Source organism: Diadema antillarum, unplaced genomic scaffold, assembly GCF_040938485.1.
Source record: "Diadema antillarum isolate AM-2024a unplaced genomic scaffold, OU_Dant_1.0 seq00000222_RagTag, whole genome shotgun sequence".
NCBI lineage: Eukaryota > Metazoa > Echinodermata > Echinoidea > Diadematoida > Diadematidae > Diadema > Diadema antillarum.
This window is the reverse complement of record NW_027271276.1, coordinates 641,266-665,367: the sequence shown is the minus strand read 5'-3', so window position 1 is coordinate 665,367 and position 24,102 is coordinate 641,266. Positions and strand designations below refer to the sequence as shown.

Genomic DNA, 24,102 nt, shown 5'->3' with positions numbered 1-24,102 from the left:
CAAGCTGATTTTTGCTATAGTATGCATTTCCCTTAGACACCTGCCCGAGTAAACTCAGGGCTAATCTTCAACAGGTTAAAACACAAAGAATATGCAGAGCTGCAATTTGATAGAAGTCATTTCAGCAGATTGAACATGCTTGTTACAGGAAAACATTTATCTCTTCCTAGGTGCCATTAGTATCCCTTTGGACATCTTTTACGTAAGCTAGCTGCAGATGGTACTCAAAGGGTTATTGCATTGCTATTACTGTTGAAAGTAAAAATATGTGGCACCCAGAGCATTGCCAGCATAAGAAATATATATCTATTGGATGTGGAATTTCAACACCGGTACAGCCATTTGAGCTTGTTTATGACAGGGGAGCTGCTCTTTCCCCCGTATTTGTGATGATATTTTACAGTAAATTGACATTTACCTGTCAAATTGGTTAGATTTGTGATTTCTTTGCCCAACTTGTCCATTCTGGGGAGAAAAACAAAATTGAATACAAAGGAAAACATTTTCCTCTTCCAAAAAGACACAAATCATGGAGACCCAAAAGTTTCTAGGCCACTTACTATTGAAATGACTTTTAATGTGATGTTTCAGATGAACTTGGCAATATTATCAGAAAAAAAAACACCAACAGTGGAACCAAGATCATGGAAAATGATCTTAGAGTTTAATTGTGGACTCGTTATCTTCTGCCTTGGAAGAGGAATAGGGGATTAGATACTTTCTCTTGATATGCATATATTGTGATAAAAGATATAATCATGATTACAGGTGGGCAAGGTGTAGTAAAATAGCAAAGAACACAAACCCAGGCTTATTTGATACATGTGGTTGGTTTAGAATTGTTCCTGTCAAAACTTACTGAAGAGCACTTGTGTTACTGTAAAAGTGGTTTCTTTCGCAGTGGTTTCATTTTCACGCTTTTCGCGCTTTGAGGTTGAACCGCGAATTTAACATCACGCGAAATTGTTTTGAAAAGTCGCGCGAAATAACCACGCAAGGAAATGTTTTGAACTCACCGCTTGTTACAACGCTATTGCACACATGCACACACGAAGATTCCGTGCATTGAGTGTATTGATGGTCAACACACACACAGCGATACCGCGCAATGTAGGTACAAGCATGTTATAAAGTACTCAAGAGACGGGATTTCAGGTAAGCCTGCATTTCATTTTAATTTCTATTTAATGAATAAAAGAATAATTGAATTATAGTTTGGGTTTTCATGTGCAAAATAAAACAGTTTTTGCCGACTGTGAATTCACAGATGTTGCCAATCCCGAATTTAAACACACGCGAAAAAGTCGGCAACGATGGAAACCGCGAAAGTATCTGTACGCGAAAGAAACTACTTTTACAGTACGTTGCACATTCTAGAAGAGAGAAGGCCAAGTAACTTGATGTTGAGCCATTATGAACTGATATCAATAATTCATTACCCCTCAAGATTCAATAGAACACCTGACTGCCTCGTAAATACCATCATAAAAGATAAATCTTTGAATGCTTTTTTCTCTCTATGTTCCATCCATAAACCAGGATCTGTAAGTGATGGGGGAAAACCCCAGTCTCTGGCGGTACCTGTCCTATGCAATTGAAGCGTTCTTTCGCTTTCTTCATTGTGCGTTGACTGAAAGATACTCCACTCAGACCACAAAGTCTTTTAAGAAGCAAAATGTCGTGACTGCCATGGATTCTCTTTGGTACTTAGGCTCTTCTAGTGCTCAGAAGGACCATGTAGCAATAGAGTTTGGGAAACTTTGAATGTGACATTTGAGCTTGACTTCTGCTGCTTGTTTGCCTAGTGTAACTGTTTGAGGTATGGAATAAATATTTATGATATCACTTCTTGTATGAAAAAAAAAATTGGTTGATGACTTGTAAGCAAACGATATTCCCCAAACCCAATGAATACTAGGAATTATAAGAACTATAGACATGGATATTGGTCTGTATCAAACAACCAGTGACTGGCACAATCCTCATCATTTTCTAGAAGAAAATTCAGACTTCATCAATTTGATGACTGAAATATCAGGCTTGCCTAAACAAAGTTGTTTGAACATTACTCCCACAGTCTTAAAACAAATTAGACTTTCCACCAATAATATGCTGTCATGATTGTATTCTCGTAGAGCAACCTAAACAGGAATCTTGGCATCATTCTGAAGTGACTTCTTGTAGACACCTACAAGCATTGCAGATCACGGAGAGTAAGCTATAGCAAAATAGTCATACATCAGCTTTGAAGTAAAACATGCCTTTTTTAATAGTTGGAAAAACAGAAAACTCTTCATGTTGATATCAATTCGGAACTGTGCATTGGATACGTCTTCATCTGTAATGTTGACTGAAATGTATGGAATGTAGGGGAAAGTTTATCATATAATATATTGATGAATTATAAAGTACACACGTACATGATACTCTGAGTAAAACAAAAATCTGTTAAATTTCAGTGTTTAAAAATACATTCAACCAATATTTTGTTGTTCCTCATAGACCTTATATCACGCAACTTCAGGAACGTCCATGCCATACGTGTTGTTATTTCGAGTCTGCAGACTCGAAGTTGCATTTTACGATGGAATTTGATATTCTTGCACTGCTAGGGCACCTTTAATATCATCGAGTATGGACAATTGTTTGCCATGAATATCTAGTCATCAAAAACAAACGTGTGTCAGATATCGGGGCATGGGGTCAGAGGTCAATTTTCTCGGCTTGCAGTTACCAAACAGAGAGGAATGTTTGCTGTTTGCTTAAAAAGTCATCAGCGGAATGGAGCACGTAGCGGGAGACAGAGGGAAATTGCATGTCCTCATCAGGAAAGTGAATAAAGATGGAAGTCTTTCGTGTGTTTCTAGGCGTATCACAAGTAGTACACACCAGTATGAGGGGAAAAAGTTGAGAATCTTGTCCTTGTCGACTTGGGGCAGTATTGTTGGTGTTGTCTTTGAGGATTTCTGGCAAGTGGTTTTTCTTCATGTGTTTGTGTGGGGAGTTTCTTTAAGTGTAGTAAGACGGAAAAGCCAATACACCAAAAAAATATGCCAATAGATAAGTGGCTTTTGATGTGGATGTGGCTAGAATTTCTCTGAAGATAGACCAAAAAATTACGATGTGGGCACGAGTGCCATTTACTGTTAGATGCTGTATGGTGTTTATTCTGTACATTGTATCAGTTATTGCTGTGAAAATGATCATCCGTAGGGGGAAAGATATCATCAGTTGACCTTGACAGGGTTTGATTCTACACAGATTTGCCCTCTCATTGGTTCCTTGGTAGAGTATCAAAGTGATGATGTCATAGTCTTTTGTTGTTGCTTGGTATGGAACCAGGTGTGAGCATGGTTAGCAACAACAGTGTGTACAAACCGGGCCAGGTGAGGTTGTTTAGAACCTGTTTCCATGGCGATGAATGCCTATGACATCACACTTTGGTACTCGAAAAGAATAGGCAATCAAAATTGTGCAAAATATGTTGAAGAGGAAGTTTTGAGCCTCTATGTAGAGAGGATATCACCCTCATCTGCCAGCGTGAATGCAGCATACCACTCGATTTGTATAAATTTGTAAGTTTTAGCTTTGTTTTGATAATCTCTGCCATATTGTTATGACAAGGTGGAGGGGGGGGGGGAAGGAAGTCTCTTGTAATATGTGTGTGTAACGCCCATGGATACTTCAGAATCTAGGCAAAGAGACTGTGCTTCATGTCAAATTGTGTGTCAAGTTCACAGTATAGAGGGAATCAGTTTTCACTTTTATAGGGCAGGGTTGACATGGAAAAAAAAAGGAAAAAAGAGAGAGAGAGAGAAATAAAATCAGGCAACCATCAAAGATGTATGTATATGACCTAAGCAGAAGAGTCAAAGGTCGAGATGTCAAAAGGTCAAGGCAGCCCAGCACTCAAGAGGAATAGACAAGACAACATCAAAGTTTCATGTTTCCTGGAGGAGATGCTTTGTGCCAGCCCATCTTTCCACACCAAAACCCATTTATCTTGTCTCACTTTAGGCTCGCATCCCATGTTATTCCCTGCATTCCTGAAATGAAAAAAGAAGAAGAAAAAAAAAAAGGACTGAAGAGAAGAATAAAAGAACAGACCTAGGAGTGTGGAAGGGCGTGTAGTTCAGGAGGAGTATTCACAGCACCAATATATACAAGGAGATATAAACAGGTTCAGAAAATGCAGACTGATTTTAATAGTGAGACATGTTTATTTTCCATTGCGGAGAAGCAATCTTTCGACATTTCTACTGTCGTCCTATAGGTTTCCCTATCCTCTTCTTAAGAAATCAAGTACCTTTTGTTATTTGAAATTTGGTACCTTAATGGGCCTTGATCAATCCTTACAACATTTTTAAAGGGTAGGTATAGTTTTGGTCGAGATGGGGATTCAGGTTTTAACCATGTGCGAGCTAATCAGAAACCTTTTACATGTATATGAAATATAAAAGAGTGTACAATTCTAAAAGGAATTACAAGTTTATGTGATGAAAATCATTTTTGAAATGGCTGAGATATCCAAAAAAAAAAAAAAAACCAAAGCAAAACAAAGTGGTTTGAATAAAATGTGGGTCCTACCTTTTATTCACACCACATTGTTTTTGGACACCAATTTTTATCAACTAAACTTGTATTTCCTCATAGAATTACATGCTCTTTAATATTTGATATAAGTGGTTTCTAATTATCTCACAAAAAGTTAAAATCCAAATCTCCATCTCAACTAAAAGTATACCATCGCTTTAAACTAGGAGATGAGTTGTCCTAATATTGTCAGTGTTTTTTCTCTTTTTTTTTGTCCATTGCAAATTCTTTCAATGACCACAGATCTGCCCTCTCAGTTGGCTAGGAGCTTAACAACTTTGCCTTCATGATATTAGGAGATGCTTTATTTCTACTCGTCACCAATTCATTGATGTTACCAGCAATGGTATTTTCATCTTCCTTTAGCTAGCACTTTCATTATTAAATTCCACAGTGGATAAGAAAGTTATGGAGAAGTTAAATTGAATAATTTTCTTAGTACAGTAATAACAAACACAGTAAAAAGCTGCTGCTGCTGCTGGTGTTTTAACCGTACAGTAAAACACCGTTTACTGCCTTACAAGTTGTCACTAGATACTATTGTCAACGTACCTTTCAGTAGGAGAAATTATAGCTGTAACATAAAGCTCTTCTAATTTTATGAAATGATTTAACAGTGATGATTTTGTGGAGAAAAGGGAAGTTTAGTTGCTGTTCCAGATATCACCAGAAAGTGAAAATCTATGAATATCTTAACCAATAGGAAAGTTGAACATGTTCTTGCTGTTTCATTTACTAATGTAATTTTAGTTAAACTTATTCTTCTTCAGTCATTAGCTGGAATTTTAAGTCATTTTAACAATGATGACACTTAGTTGGTTCAACATTCAATAGAAGATTGTTCACAACACACACATACATATATAGATATTTATTCTGAAACTTCTGAAAACGATGTAGACATAAGTAGCAAAGCAAAAGAATACAATCATAACTGCAGTGGGCCTTGTATGTCATACCTTAAATCATTCACAAACCTCTTTTTGACTGTCAAGGTCAGAGTCAACTATTATCATTTGCCTGTTGTCCTCCCCCCACCCTCATGCAACCCCCCTCTTCTCCCCCCCCCCCCCCCCCCCCCCATCCATAACCCCAGAGTCAAATGGTTTGGTCTCTGGGATTACACCCCTGGCATTGGAAGTCTCGGTGGTATGGTAACCTTGACCTCACCTATCCACCCACACACCTGCCTGCTCTTGTGAGAAAGAGGGAGAGACTCCGCAATGAAAACATCCCCTCTGTATTCTGCCTACCTATCTTCTTCCAGTATTCCTCTGCCCTCATCCTTTCTTGCTGCATTTGGTCTCGGATCCAATTGGCATGTGTTCATCAGACCCAAATTCAAACCATTGGGCTATTTTGCAGCTTAGGATAATAGCCCGATATTAGGAATATGCATATTTATCAGCTCGAAAATGGCCCGCTTTGGAAATTAGCCCAAAGTTAATGCATACGTGTACTTTGCACCATTACTTGGCTCACGCAGGCACTGAACTCTACTAGAGTTCAGTGAGCTCAGTGCGTGGTATTAATGATGCGATCAAGAAAATTTCGGGCTGATGGAGACTCAACCCAAATAGTGCCCTAATTCACAAATTAGTTCGCTATTTCACAAACTCGACCAAGATTTTCTGGGAAATTTTTCTGATCAAATAGTATGCTATTTGCGTCTTTATTGCACAAATAGTGGGTTAATTTGACACCGTGATAATTTCCTAACCAAAACATAGCGTGCTATATTGAAACTTCAGTCTGATGAAGAAAGCCATGATATTAGAAGAAAAGCTTGCCTGACATATGCCCTGAAAGTTTCCCAATCTGCATAAAAATCCTGTCACATTTCGTGAATATGATTTCACAACAGCAGACCGGACTGTTACCAGTGAAGTGTGTCATGATCGACAATTGGCTTTCTTAATTCAAATGAGTGGCAGATAACTGTGGCAAGAACGTCACACCTTGACACGTCATGTTGAGTATTGACAGGACACTTCTTCCTGCTGTTGTTAACTGTCAATTCATAATGATTTGATTGACTGGTCTGAGACAGTGGTGCACTTTTAGTGTTGAATGGGATGGAAAATTATTTTTGAAAGTATACACTTGGACAATTGTGGCCTTCATTAACAGTTCAATGTTTATCACATATCCATAACTACTTTATCTTTGTACAAAAATATTAAGGTGATTCTAAAAATAAAACCAAGAACTAATAAATGAAGAAATCAGCATGTGGGCATGTTCAGGAGCTCTTCATTTTTCTTGATTTGAAAATCCCTTGCAATGGTTCCCCCCCCCCCAACAGCTAGCCAGTTGAAGTACCTTATCACATACCTAAAATTTTATGCCTCAACTCCATATTATAGTTTTGGTACCTGAAATTGCATTGAAGACCTAAAATGTCAATGTGGTTGAATTTAATTCACAATTTTAGATGATGCCAAAGATATGTGCATTCTTGGATTATATTCACTGGCAAGATTCAAACAAAGTGATTAAACATGCTGTGGATTACAAGTGCTGAAAAGAGCCAAAATTACGTGGGAGTCACTGCAAATGGTATCATAACAATTTTTTTCTTTTTATATCCTGGATTTATTTTACAGAATAATGACATCAATCTCTGCATCATTGTTACCATTCTCATTGCGAAAATGTCAAAATTTGGGTCGCGATCAGGTTTCCATCTTTTTGATTCAGCGTTCTCACTGTAGAAATATTTTAAACTGTTTTGGTCACAATTGTTTGCGTAGAGTTGACTCGCGCATTTTATGTTACTAGTCTACTTCTCAAGGCCAATTCAATATGCTGTGGCGCTGCATGGCATCGTAAACATAGCAAGGAAAGACACCCGCATTGCATTGTGGGATATAAAATTGCGTAATTTTTTGTGGTCACTGTTCTTACTGCACAACTTTGTGTCTTTTTATCAAAAAATTACACAAATTTGTGCAATGTTTATTGTGACCCAAATCTGGAGAAAAGACACATTATTTCTGTTCTCACTGTAAATGTTTTGAAATTTGGGTTGTGATTAGTATCGCGATTAGGATCGTGACTAGAAAACACTGTTACATTAGGTGCAATGAAAAAGGCACTATCGTTACTGGAATGGCGTGTATCCTCAGCCAAGGTGAGAATTGTTAGTCAGATGACCAGAGAAGGAGAGATTGACCCCACCATGACTTCTTCTTCCAAGCTCTTTTGATAAACTTTCGGCATTTTCTGCTCTGCCCGCCCGCCCGCTTCAATGGGCTCCACAGCTCCTCTTGGGTTTCTCCCATTTTTGGGGGTCCCAGCAGGCGTTCCATTTCAGAGGAACAGAAAAAGGTCATTCCTAAACCTCAAGCGAGGATAGTGTTTCTACAGTGATCTTGGAGCTTGACTGGTCATTGCCAAACTCGAGATGGAGGATTCAGGATGAAAAAAAGTTTTTTTTTTTTTTTTTTAAGAGCCAGAGAGAAATAGAGAGCATGGAGAGAGAGAGTAGGGAAGAGAGATGAAGTTGGAATATTTATTCTGAAGTATTTATAGCAGCATGCCCTTCGCAAGAGTTTCGTTTGACTGCAGTGGGCATGAGGTGTGGAGGAAGGAAAGACACGTGCTAACGCACAAACACGCACAAGCACGCAAGTTTTCTTCAGAACTTAAAAAACATGCATTACAGAACAAAGGAAAGGTCATGCATCTTTTTTTCTCCCCTCTATGAAACTACCACGTTCAGAAGAAATCAAGCGAAGCAAAGCGAGACTTGCGTAAGTTCTTTTATCTTTGTTTCCAAAACTGCACAGTGCTTTAAAGGGCATCCAGCAAGAGACAAAAAACAACAACAAAACCATAGACACAATTTTTCTTGATTAGAATAGTGAAATTAAGATATTTATAGGCCCTAAAGAACAACAACAAAACCATTAATGACGAAGCCACATGAGCATCAGAAGATTACATTCTGCTTTGTGAGAGCAAGTTTATTGCTTCATGAAGCAGTATTCTGTCCGTTTGCATGTTGTTCTTTTAGAACAGTGTTCATCAAACTCAGAAAAGGGCAGCATATTGCATATAGTTGAGACAAGTTACAAGTATCTCAAATTATTCCTGATCAAATAAGATTCCTCATCCCTATTCATTTTTGTTAGTTTGTTTGTATGTTTGTCCGTAATCATCCTTGCATGATATGGTATGGCTCAGAACTCCAAAGCAACCAAAATGCAGCATACGTGCTGCAGCCCGAGATTGAGTTCAGTTATGGAATGCCAAATACGGAGAGCCTCCAAGAGTTGTTTTTAATCGCATAATTGGACTTGGCAGCGGTGAACTTTTTGTGACCAAAAGCTGATAAATAGCCTCCACCATGCCTGAAATGCTGTTTGTAGATGGCAAAGACTCACTTTTCGTGCATGTTTCTTGTTTGAGTTTCCAATCAGTTTTATTGGAAAGCAGTTTTCATGTAGTGGTGCTTTGCCTGGGTTTTGTTTTCTTTGTGGTAGGGAGAGAGATTTCTGGAAAAGTCTGTGACCAGGAATTTTCAAACAAGTGGACATTTCCTCTGATTTTGTTTTTCAAACCAAAGTATGAAGTTGATATGAAGACAGTATGAGAACCATGTGTCAAGTTGTTTTTGTTTTTGCATACTCTTTCAAATTTACATTTACACTCCAATTGATAAAAATCGGTGTGACAAAAATTCCTAGTATTTTGCAGAGGGCATGTCTCGAGTATATATTCTACAAAATAGCAAACATATTACTGAGGATATTAGTACACTTTAAGATGAGCTCAGTATGGTAATAGCACATTGACCATTATTGTTGTGTTTGTATACTGGTACAAATGAAGAAACATTCCTGTATTTGAAAAATACAACAACGACCAAAACCAAGAAAGGTCAATCAACTTAGATATACTATAATATATTCTATTAGTTTGTGGCTTAGCTAGGAATGTGTAATTATGATCAGGATGTAGCTTTGATCAATGAATGGAGTACACGTACATATCAAAGTAGGGTCGAAGTTTGAGGACAAAGTTCGTTGAATATGATATGGTGATAAAAAAAAAGATTCCCCGTAACACTAACTAATTAAAAATGGGAGGAATGTTGGAAGTGGTAGGCATTTGCTGTAATCTACCAAAGTTCAAAGATGGAAGAATAATCAGTGGAATGTTTTGTCATTCTGATTTCCTGTTGAAGGCCTGCTTCTGTAATAATTTGTTAATGATCTTAGAACTTATGGAGTGACAGAAATATTTACAGGGAACATCAACTTTAGCAAACAAGGATTGTGAGTGCTGTAGCAGAATTGTCACAGCAGCTGTCTACTAAACTCATCTGAAGTAATGCAATTAACATGTTTCTTTTACAACTGTACTTTACAACCTACCATAGGTCAAGTTTAAATGAATGCTGATGAAATTTAAGCACTGCAAGTTAATGTAACTGCCTTAATGGCACATAAAGTGTTACATTGGATCTTTAGGGGAGTCCGTGTTCCATAGGGACCCTTTTACTGATCATTAATCCATTGAAGACAAGCCCCCCCCCCCCCCCCATACTTGGGCAGGTGTCTGTGGAAAACATGTGTTATAGCCATATCAGCTTGTCCTCAACAGGTTAAGGTGACACAATGAAGAGGTAGCTGACATTCAGGGGAATTATCTGAAGATGACCTTAACCCACTGAGGACCAGCTGATTTTGCTATAACACACATTTCCCATTGACACCTGACTAAATATACTTATGACTAGTCTTCAATTAAGCTAAGATGATATTCTGCAGACAGACTCTATAAAGCTAATGTGATATATGAAAGGATCCGAAGCTGTAATAATATTCAGAAGGGGACAAAAATGAGGTTGAACTCTGAAGAGAGACCATCAGTTGATGGATTATTTGAATGGGGACCTGAAGCTCAGGTGATGATCTCTAGAGGGACCATAAGATATGTGGTGAAAGTGGTATTCCTGTAGAAGATGGAGGATGTACGTGTCATCTTCATCCTTCATCCTCTTCTGCCCCCCCCCCCTTTTCCTGCCACCCCCTTTCCCCACTGCCCCTCCCCGCTGCCCCTCCCCCTTGTGAAAATGCTGGTCCAGATGGCTAGGTGTTTTGACTGGGCACTGCCTACTTGCAAGGAAAATCAGAACGAAGTGCTTGGTATCAAAGAAGCCATAGAGAGCTATCTTCATAGGGCACTGTGCAGCGTGTAGTCCCTCACACTGAAATATGATGAGGGTTATGCGACCTTATGCGTGGGTTCAAAATGCTGAACTCTGCAGTGTCACCCAGGCAATGTCAACTTACACTCTTAATAATGCTGACCTTGTTGAAATGCATTGTTGTATCACATTTCTCAGCTCAGAACTATGCAGCCTGATGTTTAAACAGTCTTTTTTCCTTCTCACCTTCTGGTTGAAAGAAAGAAACTCAAAACAAAACAGAAAAAAAGTGTGGAAGAGATTATCATCAACGTTGTACAACAACAAGATCCAGTACTTGACAAGCTATTACTGTCTCAAATTGTGTTGTTCTTTCCAACTTAAAAAAAAAAAAAACACTTCCTGAATGTGATTATTGAAAAACAGATTTCAATATTTTGAGTTCTATTCTTTCAAGTTTATTTAGATTCAAGTATACCTGTTGATAATGAAGTGTTATCTGTTCTATAAGTCAATGTCCACATTCTTGATATGTTTTGAAAGTGAAAGTGTGACTATAGAACTTTTGCACAAAATAAGTTTCACATTTTTTTGACATGAAATAGTTACCAATAAAATAAAAATCAAATCTATAAGCAGGTACAGATTAGTAATTTGATGAGTAGATGTGTCCATAATGTTACTCATTCACAAATGAATTTATCATAGCAATTCTTTGTATTCATGAAAAAAAAAAAACTGGTCAAAAATCAATGTTAAACCCATTTTTCTTTTTAAAGACCTTTCTGTTTACAATTGTTATTTCATCAGGTCAGACACACTGATGTTTTACATGGTGATAGTACTTTTTTTTTGCATTTCCACAGAAATTTCAAAATCTCATGTAGGGGATTAACTTTTTTTATGATCAGGACTTAATCCAGATCACTGGAAAATAGAATTTGGACTATTCTATATATTTTTCATTGAGTTTCTTTAACTTTGATACACACTGTCATTGTGTGTAAGTGTATAATGTTAGATGCTATTGATTTGGATACTAAAAGATTTAATGCGTGAACTAGAGGTTTATTACTTCATGAATCAAGGATATATCACAAGAATGATGATGTTAATATTTTCTGGTGTTCCACAAAATAAGATTAACCAACATATAAGTGAGATTATATGTTTGAAACTTCTGCTGGTATTTCATATGACCCTTTACCATTCAGCAACTGTAATCATTCGCCACTTCATGTGTACCATCCCTTATACAAATCTGTAAAGCATGCCTCGCAAGCTTGCCGCAAGCTTGCGGATTAGCTTGCCACAAGCTTGCGGGCCAGATCTTGGCAAGCTTGCGGCAAGCTTGCGGCAAGCTTGCGGCAAGCTTGCAGCAAGCTTGCAGGGTTCCAAATATTTAAATGAGCTGCCAAAAATTTGCATACTAGCTTGATGCAACCTTGCAGGGCTAGCTCACATACCTGCAAGCTTGCACAAAGTTTTTAGCTTGCCGCAAGCTTGCCGGCCAGCTCACTGCAAGCTTGCGGGCCAGCCTGTGGCAAGCTTGCAGCAAGCTTGCAGCAAGCTTGCAGGGTTCCAAATATTTAAATGAGCTGCTGCAAATTTGCATACTAGCTTGCTGCAACCTTGCAGGGCTAGCTCACATACCTGCAAGCTTGCACAAAGTTTTTAGCTTGCCGCAAGCTTGCTGGCTAGCTCGCTGCAAGCTTGCGGGCCAGTCTGTGGCAAGCTTGCGGCAAGCTTGCAGGGTTCCAAATATTCAAATGAGCAGCCGCAACCTAACATGCTAGCTTGCTGCAACCTTCCAGGGCTAGCTGACCTGCAAGCTGGCACAAAGTTTGAAACCTTGCATATTAGCTTGCTGCAACCTTGCAGGGCTACTGGTAGCTGACCTGCAAATTTGCAGCCTTGTGTATTGACTTCTGGCAACCTTGCAGGGCTAGCTGACCTGCAAGCTTGCAGGGAGTTTGCAACCTTGTGTGCTATGCCACCAGTTCGCGGAATGCTTGCTGCTAAGCTTGTCGCAAGCCTTTGCAAGCTTAGTTTTTTAAAGAAATTAAGAAATTTGATTACTATAGAGCGCTCGCACAGGAGACCCGTTCGAGCACTTGAAGAGTTTGTTCGCAAAAACCGATAAGTCCATTTTTGAAGATTTTGAAGTACGGTTTCTGTTATAAAGTACAAATTATACCCTTAAAATGATATATTGGTCCTTACATATAGAGGTACATTTTTTAAGTTACGGTCAAAAGAAGCAAAAATTTCCTTATTATTCTCTTTATTTTTCTTGACCTTTAATCGCAAATATCTCCATTTGGTAAATATGGACTTATCGGTTTTTGCGAACAACTCTTCACATACATTGTATCCCCTGAACCAATCTCCCATTCCCCATCTGGATTACTTTAGGCCAGAATGTTGTATAATATGGCAACTGTCGCAGGATACAATAAAATCTGACGAGAAATGAGGCTGGTATATAGCACATACAAGGAATATAACATGTCATCCTATAAAAGTTTGAACAATGAGAGCACTGGCAATGAACATTTTTGTTACCTAGAATAACTCCCCATAAACCTCAATAGCAAGTTTGAACAAAATTCAACAAGAAATGTGGCTGATAGAGCATGCACAAGAAATGTGACTGGCATCTAAGTTGGAGCACTGAGGGCACCACCACCACAAGCTGTTGTGTCCTACATGTACATGTACAATGATCATTCGTTTACCGATCCTTAGCAAGTCTGAATAATTAAATCCCATAAGAATTGAGGTTACATGTAGTACCATACAGCACATACAAGAAATATGACATATCCTTAAAAGTTGGAACAATGAGGACGCTGTCAATGAAAACTTTTGTTATCGGTACCTAGAATAACCCCCCACAAAACCTCCATAGCAAGCCTGAATAAAATCTGACAAGAAATGTCGCTTCTAAATAACTTACGAATAGAGCATATACAAGATATGTGACATGGCCTCCAAGTCGGAACACTGAAGGCGCTGTCACCACAAACTGTTATGTGTCCTTCATGTACAATGTAGATTGACCACCCGCACCTCCTTTAAAATAGCAAGTCTGAGTAAAATCCAGTGAGTAACGATCAAGTCATTGCATAAATATTTAAGCATTTTTGCAAATTTTGACATGGTCAGGGTGACCTTTGAACCTGTAAAAGCTAGAACAGTGAGGGCAGCATTATCAATACACTGTAGGTATAGGTGTATAGATTTGACTATGATACCTTTACATACCAAATTTGAAAAAAAATCGGTCGAGAAACAAGGCCAGCATCACACACACAAGCAGATCCTGTTGAATTTACCTTTTCATGTATAAAGACGGAACAAGCGAGGGCACCACCACCAAAAACAATAGGCACCTTGATTTCACTATGATGCACCTTTTTGCCAAATTTGAAGAAAATCTAATAAGAAATGTGGCTGATAGAGCACACACAAGAAATGTGACATGGCATCCAAGTCGGAACACTGAGGGCGCCATCACCACAAACTGTTGTGTCCTTCATGTAGAATGACCACCCATACACCTCCTTAGCAAGTCTGAATAAAATCCGTTGAGTAACAATCAAGTTATTGCATAATAAGCACATTTGCAAATTTTGACATGATCAGGGTGACCTTTGACCCTGTAAAAGGTGGAACAGTGAGGGCAGCATTATCAATAGGTATACACGTAGGTGTATAGATTTGACTATGATACATTAATACATAGGCCTACCAAATTTGAAAAAAAAAAAATCGGTCAAGAGACAAGGCCAGCGTACGTTGCACACACAAGCAGACCCTGTTAAATTGACCTTATTTTCATGTATAAAGACAGAACAAGCGAGGGCGCCATCACCAGAAACAACAGACATCTTCGTTGTACCATAATACACCTTCATGCCAAATTTGAAGATGATCTACGAAGAACTGCAGCCAGTAGAGCGCTCTCACAAGAAAATCTCTGTGGCGGACGCGGATGCAGCGGACGCAGCGGTGCAACGAGGCCAAATCCATAGTATCCTCCGAACTCTGTTCGGGGGATACAATTAGGAAATTTAATTGAAATTTGCACAAAAGTGAAACATAAAAAAAAAAGGATGAAGTATAAATAATACACTCAAATCTGTTATACATTCATTTATTTTACTATTAAAAAAAAAAGAGGTATGCAGAATGTACCGGTATTGAGTTATATGTAAAAAAAAAAATACCTGTTAATACACACACAAATTACAATGGGTGGGACTGTATTGCACATTTAGGGGAAGTTACTATGATTACTTTGTTAAAATGTGTAGATTATTGAGGTTTATGGGGAATGAAAATATGGTGAAGTTATTCAGCATGTTAATGCATGCAGTTAGTTATAATAGTATTAATCAATTTCATACCTTTAACAGAATTATTGTCCTTAAATCTAAGCTGCACACAGAAACAGTCAAACCGCCATTTTGAATTTCAGAGTGAACAAAGTAACTTTCTTTTTTGTAACTGAGAGGGCACCAGGCAATTTTCTCTATTAATTAACCTATAAGCTTGCGACAAGCTTGCGACAAGCTTGCGACAAGCTTGCGACAAGCTTGCAAAGATTTTGATTGTGGCCATACAGTTGCAGTAAGCTTGCGGTAAGGTTGCAGAATTTGCTCTAACAATTTACCCACAAGCTTTAGCTTGGGACAAGCTCACGAAGATTTTGACTGCATTTTGCATGCTTGCGAAGTTCTAACCCGCAAGCTTGCAGCAAGCATGCAAAGATTTTGATCACAGTTCACAAGCTTAAGTAAGCTTGAGGAGTTTTCTTTAACAACCTGCAAGCTTGCGACAAGCTCACAGAAATTCTGATAATGGCCTGCAAGCTTGTGGTAAGCTTGCGGAGATTTCTGCATTACTTGCAAGCTTACGGCCAGCTTGCAGAGCTGTTAGTTGTCTCACCGCAAGCTTGTCATAAGCTTGCACAGCTTTCATATGGTCTTGCAAACTTATCTGCAAGCTTGCGACACAATCTGCAAGCTTGCGATTATTTTTGCAATCATATCTGCGACCTTGCAATCGTCCACAAGCTAATGGTAAGTTGCTGCAAGCTTACCGCAAGCTTGCAGCAAGCTTACCAGGGGATGCCAAGTTTGTATCATGCTTGCAGTAAGATGGCAATAAGCATGCGCAAGCTTGCGCTCTTTAATACAAGCTAATTAAGGTTGCTGCAAGCTTACCGCAAGCTTGCTGCAAGCTTGCCGCAACCTAAGATTTTTATAAGGGATGTAGGCCCTAACTATTGGTTGGGGGGGGGGGGGGGAGGGGGAGGGACATGTCAATAAATTGCATATAATGCAGAATTAAAATCCATCTCATATGATACCATTAACAGTTTGGAGTTGGGGATGCAGTGATTTATAATGATGTATCTCTCTCTCTAGCTTCCTTCCTCTCCTATTTCTGTCTCTCCTATCTTTTCACTTTTTCATCTGCCTTTTTCTTTTTGTCTATCCTTTTCCCTTCCATCTTTCTTACCATCTTTCTCTCTATATTTTCCATCTTTCTCACCCCCTCCCCCCACCCCCACATACTCTCTGTCACTCTATATCTATTCCTCTCAACATCTGATATAATGCTATGATTTATAGTTATCGTCACTCAGTATGAGAATACCGGAATACCTGGTTTATCTTGGCCTATTTCAGTTTATTGAGCATTCCTGCATGTACACACCTCCTTCTTGGGGTTCTACCCACCATCGTAGTACTTTTATGAAATGAAAAGAAAGTCACTAAAAAAAGAATAAGCCAGTTTCACTTCTTATATTAATAACTTCCTTCGTTCTCTTGGTCATTATTACCGTACTGCAGTCAAACTACCTGTGTGATGCAAAGAATGTCTATCTTAAAGGCATAATTTACCATTTGCAGGTGAAACAAAAACCCAGTGTTAATGCTTCAAGATAGTTCTAAAATATGAGTTAGGGATAAAAAGAAACAACCAATGAATGCAAAAATTTGAACCAGTATAATCGATGTTAAGTATTGTTAAATATACAAAATGTGAACAATAGCTATAATAAAAATGTTTCCAGACTAAACCATCTACAGTTATGGTTTAATGAGAAAAATTGTGTTATCTCCGTACATTTTAGGCTTTATTGCAAAAATTTTATATGGTAGGATGTTTTGTGAGACAACTGACCTACACAAATGCATCAAAAGTGACATCTTGAACATTTTTTAAATCACTGCTCCCAATGGCAAACAGTATACCTTGGACACAACGTTTTCTCCAGTATTTCCACTTTGAAGCTCTTACATACTTTTGAAATAATAGAATGTGGTAAAACTTCATCTTTCTTATATATGTAAAAGTAGTCATGACCAAAAATGTGCTCAGTTGTATTTAGACATCAAAATTACTTATGTATTAGCTATACATTTTATGAGTAAAAGGACTATATGAGTATAATCACTTAAGCTGCATTTACACCAAATCTGGCTCGGGTAATGGAACGGAATTTTGCCATGGTGCGCCAAAAGGAACCATGTCTGGTTCTGTTACAATATCACTTCCTCGCTTATGATTTTGTTACAAAATTAATTTTCTACTGTTAATTTTGTTGCTCTTGATTTTGACAAAAGAATATCATTTTGGATGATTTTGTACCAAATTACTGATTCTCTTTAACAGGACTAGACATGGTTCCTTTTGGTGTACTGTAGCAAAAACCCAGCCCGTGCTCGGTGTAAACGTGCCATTAGGCTTTTCAGGGTCCTGAAAACATGATTCTCCCCTCCCCACCCGTCTCCCAATCCAATACGGATTACCCCCCCCCCCCCCATCCTGTCCCCTTTCCCTTCACGTTACTCCAGCTCTGTCAGAGATGGTTTCACCTATATGAAAATTACAAGGTTTTTGTTTGTTTGTTTGTTTGTTTGTTTTACTGGATTTTGATCATAACATACAAACAATGGATGGTGATATTGGCATTATGGTATGAATGAATGACATCCAAACACCTGGGACTGAGACTAGTTGAGACAATAAATCAAACATTCTTCAACTGTCAGTTTGATCTTGATAGCTTCATATGGAAAAAAAAAAATTGCTCTTTTGTTACCATGGGAATGAATGATAATGTATCAGAATGCCATGGATCTTCATGTCTTCTTAAGATTCATGTTTTTCTTAGGTAGTGATTTATTGTCGTATAGTCTACGGAATCAAAATGCATTCCTTCAAGTTAATGGCAGCATTACATCTGTGATGTCATGTTTGTTTATAGAGCAGGGGGCATGCACACTCTATTGTCATTCTCGCTCCCTGATAAGTTACGGTCCTCCATCCGTGCTCAGACCGAGGATGTCTCCCGCAAATTTATGGCACAACATCAATGTAGAAATGTTCTGACTTGTACATGAGTGTGATGGGACCTTGGAGTATGATTTGCAGTTGCTGTCAAAATCTCCGGAAGAGCTTTGTTGTAATAAAATATTTTGGGGAAAATCATAGAAATACGTTCTGTTGGGTTAGTAGTGCACATTTCAAATCATTGTTTCTGTTATTATAAAGTTATGTAATAAGAAAAGGTCAAACAAAGTGACCATAGACTCATAAAACTCTCAGTCTGGACATAAATTCATCCATCAAGTGTTAAGAAAGGTAGCTCTAAGGGGGAACACATAAAATTGTATAAAGAGATGTGATTGTGAGACGTACGTGAGGGTGCTGTAGCATAGTGGATAAGACTCCTGCCTTCCGATCGGAGGAGATCGGAGGACCCAAGTTCAAATCCCGCCCAGTGTTTAGGTCCTTGGACAAGATGTTTTTACCCACTTTGTCCCTCTCAACCCAGGTGTATAAATGGGTACGTGGCAATGCTAGGGTAATAGTAATAGCAGGGTCCTCTGGTGGAGCAGTGGCAACACTGAAGAGGCTATCCTGAGTAAATAAGACCATATTATCATTGTTATTATTATTATTATTATTATTATTATTATTATTATTATTATTATTATTATAATTATACTTATACCTATTATTATTATTATTATTATTATTATTATTATTGTTATTATTATTATTATTATTATTATTATTGTTATTATTATTATTATTATTATTATTATTATTATTATTATTATTATTATTGTTATTGTTATTATTATTATTATTATTATCATTATATTGTAGAAGTATGAATTGGAGGTAGTTTCTTATGCTGACAACTTTTCTCTATGCGTCATATCTAACACATCATCATCCTCATCTGCTGGTGTTGGGAATGTAAGCGAAGCTCTGCAGCATCTGTGCACGGGCTTTAATGAAACAGAGAATGTCATAGATCGGGGGCATCACTTGCAAGTGGGAGACGTAGGAGATGAGAGGAGGGAAAACAAACAATGGAGGATCGATAAATCTGTCCCGGAGTGCGAGTGGGTCTGTGATTATTTTCCTGAACGCCCGTCTGAAAGCTAGGAGCAGTAAACTGAAGGAGATGTCTGTGGATGTATTCCCAGACAAAGAAATGTCACTCGTACATGCCTTGAGATGTCAAGGAGGTGATGCAATCCGCAGTGCTCAGATGGTCTTGGGTGGATTTAATGATGGAGAAGATTTAAAAAAGGAAAAAAGAAAGGATGTTAACTCTGTACAAGTAGTCATGTGGAATTGGGGCATTATAAGTACCCTGTATTATTATTATTATTATTGTTATTATTATTATTATTATTATTATTATTATTATTATTATTATTATTATTATTATTATCATGATTATTATTAAAAACAGAAGAGGGAGCTTTTGAAAGGTCACATTCTGTGTGAAATAGCCTCATTTCTGCAGTTATATGACATCTTATAACAAATTCATGATTTTTCTTTCAACTCCAATCACTGACCTGTCTAGTATATCAACTTGTCCCCCCCCCTTTCATCATCATCATCATCATAATAACAATAATAATAAAAATAATGATAATTCATGTATATAAAGAGCATAATATTAAGCAAAATTTTCTATGTACGTGACATAACATATAATATACAATCTATCATGACATAACATACACAATTATTAATACTCTTGAACAGATAAGTTTTCAGTGCCTTTTGAAAGAATCAAGGAAGATATGCTCAATGAGTTGACTCCTTCATTATTTAAATGAGTTTTTAATGAATTGATCATGGAATACTTTTCTCTTGATCAAGTGCTGCATTGTTATTGTGCGAGACTGTGTGAAGGTACAGCAGCACTCAAGGTAGACAAGCAGTATTGTCAGGTAGAGAGGTTGTGGAGGATGCAATATGTTACCCCCTTTTTAGACTAGATCCAATGTGTAGTTCTTGTATGAATACATAAAGAAAGGCAACCAGAGAGATGTTTTTTGTCATCAATATCATTACGACTGTTAGTGATTATTGTTATTATCATTGTCATCATCGTCATCATCATCGTCGCCATCATCATCGCCATCATCATCGTCATCATTAGTATAGTTACCATGAGATGTGATGTACTGTGTTGTTACGCTCTACTTAGGTTATGCGTTTTCATAATTGCAAGTCAGTATAAATCTACGAAGAGAAAAGTCCAGAGATAACATCAAAGTTGACAGCCTTTTTCTTAAATTTTTATTTGGTGTGCTGTACAGTTTGATCTTACACTAGAAGTCTCGTCAAAACTCATGTTCATTGTCTTCATGGTGAAAAGTCTTTTGTCTTATGGCTTATAAAAAGACAAACAACAACAGCTTGTTCCTGTTGAATTTTCTGTCAAACCAGTCAGCAAAAAACAACCACAACAGCATCCGAGAAAGAGTCATGCACACTTTTGCCCCCAATTAGTATGAGTTTGTGGATCTGCTAGAAGAAGTTTACACATGCATCATGAAGTCGGCAGCCACACAAACCATAAATCTGCTCGCCTCTCGGTTCGAATCTCTGACCCAGAGGAAAGGGAATACTCTACTCGTCTGTCACGAGCAAATAATGCGGTCCAGTCATGCCAATTTACCCTCCCATATTTCATGGACGGCATTACTCAATACCCCTGGTACAACCCAGCTCCTACCAGCATCCCCTTCTCTCTCCCCCTGCCAGCATCCCTCCATCTGGTCCCTCCCTTCCTCATCACTGTACCTCCTTGCTCCTAGACACTGCCCTAGGAAACATTAGAACTAGAGGAAAGAGACAGCCGCCACTCAAGACGTCTTTAGTTAGGTTCACACGCTGTTCCTAAACTTTAGAAGTTTAGATCGAACCAGCAATCACACTTCATTTCAACATGCAATGCACCAGAAATGCAGGGATCTTTTCGAGTCCAGTGATATTTTTGGAATGTTGAAATAGTGCCTTCCATTCCATACAAGCAGTCTCTGAGATGCTTACAGAAATCTCAGTCTATCGCTTCACTTGAATTAAACTTTTTTACCTGCAATAGTCTTCTTTTAAAATTCTGATTTGCAATATTTACTTGTAAAATGTATTGCTTGTGCAGAATTCTTCAGCTATCCTTCTCTTGCATATGTGGGTTACTTACTATTCTACATTAGACAAATATAATTTGTATGTCATGAATATTCAATTTGTAGCGGTTGCATGCATATGAATGCACATGTAAATTTTAAATGTGCTGGCAGCTGGTGATGTGTTGAAATTCCTGAGGCACCTTGATCTGGATGTGAATTGTAAGAGCTGGTCAAGGTACTGTCAAAAAGGTGTCATTTTGACCCCGTTTACAGTGCGGGGCTGGGCCGAGCCGCGGCCGAGCCCAGCCTCAATTGCGAGGCCGAGCCCCGCAATTTTGTCCGTTTACACTGCCGGGCTCGGCCGCACTTTTGATTCAAACCTTTCAATATTTTGTCGTAGTGGCGCTCTGCTTGTAAACAAACGCAATTTGGTATTGTCTGGTTTTCAGACCCTTTGCCAACTGAATTCCGTGGCGACAAAGTCGCCGTTCGGGCAAGGGCCTTTACCATAGGAAAAAATCCTTTGCAGGACAAAACCACCTTAAACTATACTAGTGTTCGACGTTGAGGGGGTTAATATCCTGAATAGCGAAAGATACAGGCAGAGGGTTTGGAAGCCAGACTAAAATTGGCCGCGCATTTGGCCTAGTTTGCGTTTACACTGAGAAAAGGCCGGGCTCGGCCGCGGCCGAGCCGCGGCTGAGACCACCTCCAGAGCGAGGCCAAATGTGAGGCCAATTTTGGCCTCGCATTTGGCCTTTTGCGCGTTTACACTGAAGTGAAGGTAGACTCGGCCGCGGCCGAGCTGCGGCCGAGCCTCGCACTGTAAACGGGGTCTTTGTCCTTAACAAGGTACTTGATAATTTTCAACAAATTGCATGTTTCCATGCTGCTCGAGCAGAGAATGTATATATGTTATAAACAAATAGACAAATGTTATTCTTTGCTATCTATGTATCATTCTTTCAAAGGCATGTCGACTTTATACTTTTTGTACATTCTGTTGAAAGAAGTGAAAATAAAACCTTTGAAATTGAAATTGAAAAAAAATGTTTCTGTGGTTATTACCACTTCATTGCCGAAAATTAGATAGACTTACAGCTGGAAAAACATGGGATTTCTTGGCAGTGTTATACCATAGATCATACGAATTTATACCTGAAGGTGGAATAAAATGCATAAGATAACTAGATATATCGCTACGGCGACTGATATGCCTCCGCCATAATGCATGGTTCTCCTAATAGGTGTATAGTACAATGTCTTGACAACGTGTGATGACAGTTTCACACAATTGGCAAAATATTAAAATGACAGGTTTGACACAAATGTGCTGAATGTTCACTTTCCTAGAACTAGGTTCAATTGGATGAATGATTAAAATGTCAGAGTGCAGGTATTTGGGGAACTGATGATTTTTACTTGACTTTTGACCCTTTTATAAGTTTATGCATTGAGTAATTTTCAAGGTATTGAGAAAAAGTATAATTTCAGTATCAAATGGGAAAATAGCATTATCTAAACCTTTCATTTGACCTTTGACCTCACAGTTCCACAGAGAATCACTGTTAGGTAGAACATGCATAAATATGTAAGTTTCATGATGATACCTTGAGTTACTTTCGAGATATGGAGGAAAAGTGCAATTTAGCACTTTCACTTGACCTTTTACCTTTTGACCTTTGACCTTTTGGCAAGAAACTTCCCCAAAAATATATATTGGGTAATACATGCCATACATCAAGTTAAAAAAAACCAAACCTTCAGGCATATTGCATTTTAAGGAAAGTAGTGATATTTTGAGGAGTTGACCTTGACCTTTGACCCCCTGACCTTTGACCCATGACCCCCAACTTCCCTAGATAATCACAGCCCATCGGTACAAGCATATATACTAAGTTCCATGAAGATACCTTGAACCATTTGCGAGATATGGAGAAAAACATGAAATTTCAAATTTTTTTTTCACAAAATAACCTGTGACCTTTGACCTTTGACCCTGTGACCCTAAAATCCACACAAAGTATTATCCCCCAAGGATATACCCTCATACCAAGTTTGATGTAAAACCACCACACGGTTCTTGAGATATCGACAAAAACAAAACGGGACGGATGGACGTACGGACGGACGTACGTACGGACGACCCGAAAACATAATGCCTCCGGCCATTTCGTTGCGGAGGCATAAAAACACAAAGCAGCATGGACATCAGGAAAAGTTATACTGAAGCTAGAGATCCTTGCTCGGACTAAATTCTTGCAACCTGCTCAGGTCAAGTCTAGCGATGCACAGGAGTCCCTTGAATGTATTCATTTCAGTCCCTGTGGCCATGTCCCAGAGACAAAACCATTCGGATGACCAAAGTGCAATATTTCTCAGTCGCTTTACAGGAAATATTGTCCCCTGTGACAAATATAAAAACAGAATGGTTACGACAACAATCTTGAGCTAAGAACTATCAAAGAATGAATCCATCATAGTTTGAATAACCTTATTAGTTTGAATTCTATTTTCAATTGTTATTTTTGTGCATGTGAGTGTGCAGTTGGCTACTTTTTTTGGGAGGGGGCTGGAAGAGATTACTTTTTGGGCTGTTTTATAGAAAGAAACGATGTTCAGTAAATATATTCAGTATATTGCTGCATTTTAGGTGTTGCTAAATGATATGCTTATGCCCTGAGATTGCAGGTCATGATGTTTTGGGGATGTCTTGTCCATGCGACCACCTCTGTATCACAATTTTGAAAAAGATTCCTGGCCTTTAATGGTACTTGGTCAATATGTGCAGGTATGCTACATGAAACATAGAAATAAAAGATTTTGTTTAAGGTTGCTCGATGTCACAGGTCAAAAGTCATCGAACTTCCACGTAAATGTAAT

General features: G+C 38.4%; 1 protein-coding gene across 1 annotated transcript in view; it reads left to right on the top strand.

The window, feature by feature from the left end:
- LOC139729184 (zinc finger protein GLIS3-like) overlaps nucleotides 1-24,102 on the top strand; it is a 155,453-nt gene that overhangs the window by 71,453 nt on the left and 59,898 nt on the right. The window lies entirely within an intron of this gene.